The 10,274-nt window shown below is 51.7% G+C and overlaps 1 long non-coding RNA gene across 1 annotated transcript; it reads left to right on the top strand.

Annotated features, from left to right (window-relative positions):
* The first annotated feature begins 55 nt into the window (after window positions 1-55).
* LOC117795672 lies at window positions 56-1,315 on the top strand. Its single transcript, XR_004619767.1, has 2 exons — window positions 56-811; window positions 949-1,315. It is a non-coding gene; the product is annotated as an uncharacterized LOC117795672 (long non-coding RNA).
* Window positions 1,316-10,274: the final 8,959 nt, after the last annotated feature.

The raw sequence follows: 10,274 nt of genomic DNA, 5'->3' as shown, positions 1-10,274 counted from the left end.
GGGCAGAGAGAGAGCAAGGGTGGGAGAAGATTCTCGAAGAACAGAAAGAGGTCATGTTCACGGATGCCCAGGGGAGGTGCCGGAGGGCAGAGTGTGGCTGCGAGGTCCCCACGTCCACACGGAGAGCCCTCAGACCCCGTAGGTGGCTGAGTCGCTGAGGAAGATGAGAGCCGGGTTGCTTCTGTAGAATTGGGTCTGGCCGGGGCTCTGGACATGGGCTGCACGTTCATAACTCCTGGGAGGCTTAAAACATTCCGGACGCGCAAGGTGGACGGCAGACGCACTCAATCAGAACCCGTGGAGGGAGTGGGTGGTGCTCAGCCACATTCCTGGTCTGTACCCAGCAGATACCGGCAGCATCCTGCCTGCCTGTGACAACCCCCCACCTGGACCCCAACTCTGCATTTAGAGCCACCCCCACTCCATGTGGCGATGGCTCAGGGAAGAGAGGACACGGCAGCCACTTGTTTTCACTTGGTGGCTTTGAAGCCGCTGCTCTACCGACCGGGAGGCTCACAGCTTGGTACCCCGCCTGCGGGGCCCTGACCCAGAACGGGCCTTACCTACTCAGGACACCCTTGCTGGCTGTGGTGTACGACAGAGTTATCAGCGGGGCCAGTGGAAACCCGAAACCTCCTGTCCCCTTGCAGCAGTGACAGCCACCTCTGTCCCCCTCCCTGTGCTCCAGGCACAGCTCACGGCAGCCTTGTCCATGTGCTGGCTCATTGACAATGGATGGGTATGAGTGCCCCGTTATCCGAGATCAGGCACCTGAGGCACAGGGCGTTTCAGTGTCCTGCACACATCCCATGTGAGTCGGGGCGGAGCCCGCTTTGTCCCGAGGGGCTGGAATCCAGGGGCCTGGGCTCCCTGCGACCGCGTCACTTGGGGGAGGTGGAGGCATTGCCCACCTCTGCCCGTATCCGACGCTAGCTCGGGGCCCATTAGCACGAAGCCTCTATGACATCAGCGTTGCCGATGGATGCCCATCTCCTCCGCCCTCCCTGCCGGGAGCACATCTGCGTGCTGCTCGCCGCTATGTCTCAGCGTCTAGCACAGTCCTCGGTGCGTGTCCGGAACTCGTCACCTTTCGTCTCATTCGATGGGATCATACGACGTTGCTTTGTCCACTTCATCACACCTAACAGTGGTCTGCACAGACTAGTTGTTTGAAGATAGTTGTCAAATGGTTACATGTTTGGTCAATCAATATGTTTTCAACGGAGTGTCCTTACAGTTGACTATCAGAAATGACTATAAAAATGCTTTTATTACTGTATGTTGATGACTCCAATTAAAAGCTTTTCCCTAAGCATCAGAGAGTACGATGATTCAGTACTTCTCATCTGAAGCTCTGGTCTATTCGGTTTTGATATATGCAGGTTTGGAAACCTGTGAAATTTATAATACGGATGCTGTGAAACTAATGCTGGTGGCCAATTTAAAAAATTCTTATGGAAATTTATATTCATTAGAAATGATGGTGAGTTCTAGAATGGGATTCTGCAGAATCAATTTAAGGAAATTTGTTTCAGGGAGATAACCCAGGAGCAGTAAGCGGAAAAGGCAGCGTGGTTATGACATCCCCGAGACAAAACGGGACATGATGAATAGAGCTGAGCTCGGCAAGTGCTGAGCGCCCGTCCCAAGGGGGCTGCTTATTTTCTGACAATTGGCAACTCTATCTGTTAGCTACAAATGTGTTGTGGGACAAGGAGGAAAACTGTCTTCAGCCCTCAGAGAATGAGACAATTGTCCTCTTGACTTCCACACCCTTCTGCTTCTAAGTGACCCTTTGGGATTCTTCGGTGGTGAGATCCTTGGGTATTTAACCAGGTTCCGCTAAGGCTATGACCAGTCTAGATGGGAAATATTGCTGGGAGGCAGGGAGAAGGGAGGCCAGGAATTAGTTCTACCCTGGACGCATTCTCCAAAAAAGGGTAACTTTGCCACAACAATCTTGTTGCAGTATCATGTGGACGTGAGTGGTATTAAGACAATGATGGAGGTTTTCAAGCAAGCATTCTGAAATATGCAATTGTAGAAAGAGTGGTCAACCTGTGAGACGCTCTCTGAAGGGGTCAGAGGTTAGTGGCTGTACATGAGTTGTCCTCAACCACCTGCCTCCCGAAAGGCACAGACCCCATCCAGAGCCACACTGAGGTCCACTGCACCTGGGTTAGAACCAGCTGTATTGCCTTTCTGCTATCAGAACCCTTTTCATTGCAAGTGATTGGAATCGAGTTCTCAAGGTAAATAGGGAATTTATTGGTTCGTGTTACTTAAAGGTCCAAGAGTCTCTGGCTTCAGACACGGATGGATCCAGGTGCTGGCATGATATTATTAGGATAAAGTCTTGCTCTTTATCTCCTGGTTCTGCTTTCTTCTGTGTTGGCTTCATGGGTAGGAAGGCTCTTTCCTTCTGCAAACACAGCCCTGGCAGTTTATATCTTCCATCGATGGCGACAACCATATTCCTATTTCCCATACTCATCTGTCCTGTGACCTTGACATTCCTGCCAAGGGAGACGTGGCTCTAGGTCCGCTCTCCTTGAATCTGGGCAGTCCTGTGGCTTCAGAGACCAGATCAGAAAAGGCCCTGCAGCTTTTGCCTTGTTCTCAGGGACACTTTCCTTTGAAGCTCTGAACTGGTAAGAAGTCCTGCTGTCCTGTGGCTGCCATGCTTGGGGCAACAGTTTCATCCGAGGTTCCAGCCGATAGCCAGCAGCAAGTGTGAGGCTGAGACCGCATGCAGCTAATTCTGGATGATTCCAGCCCCTAGCTGTCGAGACATCTCCCGCTGATGATACCTTCTAGCTGAGGCATCCGATGTGGGCGTACGCAGACAAACCGTCCTGCTCTGCTTTGTCTGAATTCCTGCCCCACAGAATCGATGATAATGAAATGGTTATTTGAAGCCCTCACATTTTGGAGTGATTTGTTGTGAGCTAATGGTAAGTGGAATACCAGGCTTATCTCCTACCAGCGTCATGGCCCTACGAGAAAGAGGGTCTTCTTCCCAACTGTTCTGAGGCAGGGTGGTCGTCAGACCCGGCTGGGTCACATTCCATCCTAAGCCAGAGGCTACAGTCAGGAACTATCATGTTCTAATGGGCCAGACCCAGACCACATGCCTGCTGGGAGTGGGGTCAGGCCTGGAAACCGCCACAATGTTTGGGAATGGGAAGAGATGCTTCCCCAAGGAAAAATTGGAATGATATAGGGACAAAGTGGTGGCTGGAAGATGGACAGGCAGAAATAACAGTTGCTCATTCAACAATTTACTAAGATAAATGAGCTTAATTTTTAAATGAATAAAACGAACCTCACCATGTGGCTCTGAATCCAGGATGCAGCCAGGGCCCCGGGGGCTGGGCACTTTGCTTCTTCCCCACGACTCTCCACCGTGGATTCCACTGCTGGGATCTCACGTGTCCATCCCCTCTGACGTAATGCGGGGGGTGGGTGTTAATCTACCCATTTGGCTGATGGGAAGACTGAGCTACAAAGGAGAAGGCTTGAGCCGACCCCAAGCGGAGCAGGATGGAGGAGTGGGGACCGAGCTGCAGGTGCCGACCCAGGAGCCCTTTCCTCCAGGCCGGGCAGACGGTGAGCCATGGGGACGTAGTGACTGCCGGGCCATCTGCAGTCATCCACCGCCTCCATGGTTGCTTGGCCATCGGGCTAATCCCTGCCCCATCTGTGGGGAGGACCCCCGAGAGGCTGTGGGAGACCCTGGCCCAGAGTCAGCAGGTGGATGGAGCAGTCAGAGCCACGCCCGCACTAAGGGCGACTCGGGTTCATTCCCAGGGAGTGAGAGTTTGGCCTCCCGGCCCATCAGCCAGAGAAGAAATCAATACCCATCGCCTCCAGGACTGAAGAGCCTAATATTTTGGAGCAGCCCAGGGCTCGGCTGATGTCTGGGCCTCTCCCGCGCCTCTCACCACACGAGCATCTCTGAATGACCCGGTGGAGACCTGAGAAGGTGGAGAGAAGCCCCGAGCGTGTGTCTCTCTGACCCGGCTTCCCAGTGGGCCCCACTTCAGAAGGACAGCCTCCCCCGTTTCTGGAGTGTTGGCCTGAGAGAGACAGCCACAGGTTGCGACTTTTGTCCAGATGCCCCAACCTGTTAAATCACTTCTAACTTGGACAGGAGTCGCCGAGACATCAGGCTGGGCTCGCATCCGCTCAGCCATCGGCTCCAAGCACCCCTCGTGCATTTCTCTCCCGTCCTGTTCCTGATGCTGCCCCAGGGGTTTACTGGCCTCACAACTAGAAGGAGATGGTCACCACGGAGACCCCGGCTGAGCTGACCAATCCCTTGTCAGATGTGTGTGACCCTCAGGCAGGGGGACTTGGGGGACCCAGAGAGTGGGAGTCCCAGCTCTCCACCTGGAAGCCCATGATCCGGCTGGGGAGTGAAGATGTGCAAAATAACGCCTTATTTCATTCAACAGACGCTTGCTGAGCCCGCCCCCCGGCCCCCCAGCACATGCCAGGTGCCGCCCTCGGCAGCCGGCCCAGTGGTCACTGTCCTTTGCTTGTGGGAACAAAGGGAGTGGCCGACAGTGCCACCTCGGGGATGGTCGGTGTGTCTGGGGGCAGGAGGGAGGAGAGCGTCACCCAGGAAAGGCTTCCAGGGAGAGGGGCAGCTGGCCGGGGCTTGTGGGGCAGCGAGGATCCCGCCTGCTGGAAAGAGCAGGGGAAGCCGCCGGAGCAGGGGCGCAGCATGGGGAAGGCTGCAGGCCACAGGGACACAGCAGGTTCTGGACAGAAAGCAACGCGTCGTGGCTGCAACGACACATGGGGATCTGAGGCCCGAAGGTTGGCGAAGGGCCCAAGGGGCGCGGTGTGGGGGGCGGAGAATGCGGGGCCTGGGGGGCCACGATGAGAGCGCCGAGGGTCCTTCAGAGCAGCAGGGAGGCCTGGTCGGGCTTCAGCAGGGACACAATGTGGTTGCCGTGTCCACGGTATGGGGCCGGTGGGAGTGTGTGCCCAGGGCCAGGGCGACCCATGAGAGGGACGAGGGGGTCACTTGGTGGGAGAGGCAGTCACCCGAACCAGGAGTGTGACGGCAGCGGTGCAGGAGGGGGCAGAGTGTGGAGATACCCAGGAGCCCGCGCACTGGGAATGAGGTCGGAGATGCGAGGGAGAGGAGGGCACAGAAGAGATGCTCAGGGCCCTGGAGGAAGTGACTAGAGCTCGAGTTGACTGACTGGTCCTGGCACAGGCCCAGAACTGAGCACTGGGCTTGGAGCACCCAGGGAAGCCCCCTCTGCCCCACAGGGCCCAGCATGACATCCATTTAACAGAGAAGGATACTGAGACTACAGAGGGGGGTTGACGTCCCCAGGGTCATGGAGTGGAAGCCGGAGCCCGCAGCCCTCGCCCTTGCCCTGCAGCCCATTGCGGGGACCTGGGGAAGTGGGCGGGGATCCAAGAGGGAGACTGGAGGAGATCTGAGGGTTGGTGGACAGAGAGGTGGGGAGAGGAAAGAAGGGGACCAGCGGTGTCCTGGTGGCGCCAGGCTCAGAGGGGACTCAACAGGTGCTGTCTGCTGGCCTGCTTCTCGTGCGTCAGTGCTGGTGGTCCGCTTCCAGCCTCTTGTGGCAGGTTTTATAGCACGAGGGAAGAAGTTGACAGGTCCTGGCTCCTGTGGGTACACCGTCTCATAGATTTGCTGGCTCACAGAGGGTCCTTCGGGCCTCAAAACTTCTGCTCAGATCACTTAGTGTTTGAGATACGATCCAGACGCCTTTTGCATTTTTGGTGGGACCTGGAGTAGAGGTATTTCAGGTATTAGCATAAGAAGGTCACTTAGTTTTTCACTCGGAGATTATAAATCGTTTGGAACTCTTTGGGGACAATGCATTTCACAGTAGGGCTGTCTGACCAGCTGCAAATTGAAAGTTCAAGTTCAAATGCCTCTCATCCTTGACTTTGATGTAACAGCACGTCACATTTTACTCCGGAGCTGCGTGCCTATGAGCAATGTCAGTTTTCGGAGTATAGAACCCCAACTCAAGGCGAGACAGCTCTGTACTCATCTGCTCGGGCCGTAACAAAGAGCCATGTACTGGCGGCTATGAACATCAGACATTTATATTCTCACAGTTCTGGAGGCTGGAGGCCCAAGGTCAAGGGGTCAGCAGGGTTATTTCTTCTCCCTGTAGAAGTGGATGGCTGTCTTCTCCCTGTGTCTTCACATGGTCTTTCCTCTGGGCATGTCTAACAAGGACACCAGTCCCGTTGGATTAGGGCAGCCCTAACGACCTCATTTAACCTCAATTACCTCTGCAAAGACTCTGTCTCCAAATATAGTCGTGTTCTAAAAACCTAGAGATTAGGACTTCAACGTACAAATTTTAGGGGGATGCAATCCAGCCCATAAAGGCTATTTTTCATGAAAGCAAGGCTCTTCTTTCATATTCAGCTATTCCAGCTCACACTCAGACCTGTCATTTCTTGACTCCCAGAGTCATTCATCTAGATGTCAGCAAGCATTTACTCAGGACTTCTTGCTTTCAGGTTCAAGGAATAATGGATGGTGCTGCGATCTTAAGAATGAGACACTGAATGCAGAGCGCATTTGGTCCAGCTGGAGAGATGAAAATACCGTATTAAAAAGATGCCCCAGTGTTCTTTTCCTATCGCCAGGAGGACAGACCTACAAGAGGAGAGTCTTTTGGTCAGTCGTGTTTGTCATTTCTAGTCTCTTAAGGGATATGCTGAACGTTGCCCGTATGCTGGTTCCAGACTTCCCATTTTGCCCACATGTAATTGACAATCTAGCCATTCTTGTTCTAGGGAGTCAGCACTAAAGAAGTCATCAATCTCAGGTTTAAAATTAACTGCAAAATGTAAAAGAGACAATTCAGCATAGGGGGAAGGTAAGCAGTGAGCTCATCTTGCAAACTTAAAAGCATTTTGGAATAAAACCATCATGCTTGGAAAACTGGAAACTGGAGGAAAATTCTGCCAAGTTTGTGATAAAAAAAAACTCATCATGTATCTTGAAACTCTTCAGGAATATTTTATCAAATGATCCATTTCCAGCAAGGTTATTTTGGGGATTCGTTTGATACCAGCTGACACGCTTCTATTCTACACTCACTTTGAAAACCACAGCCCCTGCGTTATAGTCTCCAATAAAGAAGCGAGCAGGTGGAGGCTAATCGATACATTTATTCCTATCCCCGCCTCATTCCCGCTTTAGATGATGGGAAAAAGTGTTGCATGAGTTCTGTATTTATTTTGGGAGAAAAGAAAAGGAAAATGGGGTGCAGTTGTCCCCAGGTGAACCGGCTTTTCATCTGCTCTCCTCCTGGTCACCCACGTGGAAGCAGGTCACTGCATACAGGCCCGGCTTGTGGAGACGGCTTGTGAACTTGGCCGTTCTACCTTAGATGAAAGCCCCACAGTCCAGGAGGACCTGTGGCCCTCCCCACAGAGGCCAAGAGCAAACCACTTCCTGGTGAGCCCATCATGAGATGGTTTTGTGAAGGCTGATGTCTGGTGATGCCATGGGCTCCCTAGCGTTCGGTCCCCTCTGAAAGCAGATGGAAAAGGGCTTGTTTTCAAAGAAGGGGATTCTGTGCCTCTAGGGAGGGACTTCTTTCCCCCAAAGCTCCACAGTTGACACAACTTGGGAACCCCTAATGATTGCTTTTGGTCTCTGGCAATGCTTCCACTCCATGGTCTGAGAGAGCATTCAAGGAGACCCTGACCTGGTAATGTGACCTCCATGTTGGGCTGGCAGGACTCATCTGTGTTCTGGGGTTTCTGGCTGGTTAATCCTCAAATTAGGTTCTTAAGTGATTACTGGTGAAGACCTCAGTGAGGTTAAAATTATAACCAGGCACACCTGGGAATTAGAATGTGAATGGAATATTTTGTGTTAGTAAACCATTTACAGCTAACACCTTCTGTCTTCAAACAGGGTTCCCCAGTGCATGGGGAAGCCCCGCCACCATCACCACCAGCAGCAGCACACCAGCACTTCCATCATCACCATCATCTTCCTCATCATCATTTCAGCCACAGTCTGCATCAACGACGGGCACTTATGAGTTGGGGGGATGCAGGAAAATGCTTTGGCGAAACAGAGCGCAAATGAAAAAAACATACTGGTAACAAAACAACCGGTGGATTTCTTGGAAACAATGTCTAAACCAGTGAAGATTTAAAGCATGCTAACTGCTCTTTGCCATGAAAATACTACAGGCTACTTCTAAGAACGGGCAGAGACATGAGGTCCAGAAATAGCTCTTGTTAATGGTGAATACTTTGAAATGAATGGGCGCTACGTTTGACATATTCTGAATTTTATATGTTCAAAGTGGTTGAGAGAAAAGTGAATCACCTGCAGAGAAAAAAAAAATAATTTCCAAGAGTATGGCTTTTTTTTTTTTCTTTTTAAATGGGGCCACTCAGATGTGGTGCAATTTGAGTCAATCCAAATCCTGCCATGCTGTCATAGGGGCGATGAAACCAAATCAAAGGAGGGGGAATTTGCACCTTTGCTGGCACCCCTCCATGCATCATTGTTCTTTCTCTTCATGCAATAGAGAATTTAAAGGTTATTATGAAGCTCTCCCATGTATTGTGCTGTCTAGGGAAAGCAGACAGCCACAAAGGGAAAGAGAAATACAATTAGAAGACCCGAGAGGTCCTATGAAAGAAAGCAGAGTGTGTAATAATATCAGACTATATCCTTGGGTACGTTTCCTTTGGTCCCAGAGACCATCCCAAATTTCAGCTGAAATCGGCTCAATTTAGAATTCATTTCTATCTAAACCCAATCGCATCCGATGAGCCTGGAGGGCTCCCACTTTTTTTTTTTTTTGAAGGTTGAAGCTCTGAACAGTGTCTCCCCTTGGGTGCCCCCAGAGCAGAGCTGGAGACAAGGGCTGGAGTCAGGTAGAGGTGGGAGGTGATTCCAGGAACTGAAGTGGGGGTGCTGGGGAGAGTAACAGAGAAGGAAGAGAAGTCAATCTACTAACTTGAGTTAGTTACTGTGGGTACTGGTTTTAAAATGTGGCCACGGGGCGCCTGGGTGGCTCTGTCATTAAGCGTCTGCCTTTGGCTCAGGGCGTGATCCCGGAGTCCTGGGATCGAGCCCCACATCAGGCTCCTCCACTGGGAGCCTGCTTCTTCCTCTCCCACTCCCCCTGCCTGTGTTCCCTCTCTCGCTGGCTGTCTCTCTCTCTGTCAAATAAATAAATAAATAAATAAAATCTTTAAAAACAAAATATGGCCACAAGTTTTTGATACTCTTGCAATCAAGAGATGGAGATCTCTGCCCCTCTCCTGACTTGTGACTCTTGCAGCAGCAGAAGCTATGCTAGGTGAGCCTCCAACAGCAGGTCAGAAGAAGCCACTCGTCTTCCACCTGGTCTGCTAGAACACTTGCTCTTGGGATCCCGAGCCCCCGTGCAAGCAGCCCACCTCCCCTGAGGTGGGTAGTCCCAGCTGAGAGTCACCTTTGAGCCTTCCCAGGGAGATGTCAAACATGGGAATGAAGAAGCGTCCAGATGATTTGGTCCACCAGGGATCTGAGTCCCCTGCACTGTAGTTCTTCCTAGTGGAGGCCTTCACACGCCACGGGGCTGTGTCCTACCTGAACTCCCGACCCAGAGCGTCAGTGAGCACCACACAGCAATTATTGCTTTATGCCACTCAGTTTTGAAGTGTTTGCTACACAGCAGTAGAGAACTGGGACACGCAGGTGGGTAAGTGGGCTCCGTCCCGCTGGAGACCTTCTCAGAAACCATGCAGAATGTGCCTTCTCGCTGTCTGCAGATTTACAGGGAGGGGAATGTTTACCCACCGGCTCTCATCCCAGGCTGGTACTGTTTATATTCATCTTATGCTCCGCCTGGACATTTTCTCCAGATAGCTCACCACTAGATCTTTCACTCCATCAGATCTTTGCACAAATACTGCATTTGTAGGGAGGCTTTTCTTGCCTGTCCTTGCTATACTGCATCCCCTTGGCACGTCTCTCTCCTTCTGGCTTTATTTATCCCCATGGCACCTAATGCCCTCCAACAATCTTATTTGGGTTACCACTTTCTTCCCCTAATTAGAATAGAGACTCCGCAAGGGCAGTCATGCTTCTCAGTTTGCTCCACGCTTTATCTTTGGCTCCCAGAAGAGTGCCTGGCATGTTCTAGGCACTCTATAAAAATTTCCTGAATGAACCAAACAAATTTCATTGCCTGAAATTCATTGCCTCTTTATCATTTATCTTTCCCTGAAAGACAAAGAAATAC

The sequence above is a fragment of the Ailuropoda melanoleuca genome, chromosome 13 (assembly GCF_002007445.2).
Source record: "Ailuropoda melanoleuca isolate Jingjing chromosome 13, ASM200744v2, whole genome shotgun sequence".
In the NCBI taxonomy this organism is placed as follows: Eukaryota; Metazoa; Chordata; class Mammalia; order Carnivora; family Ursidae; genus Ailuropoda; species Ailuropoda melanoleuca.
The sequence above is the reverse complement of the archived record's forward strand: the minus strand, read 5'-3'. Positions and strand labels throughout refer to the sequence as shown.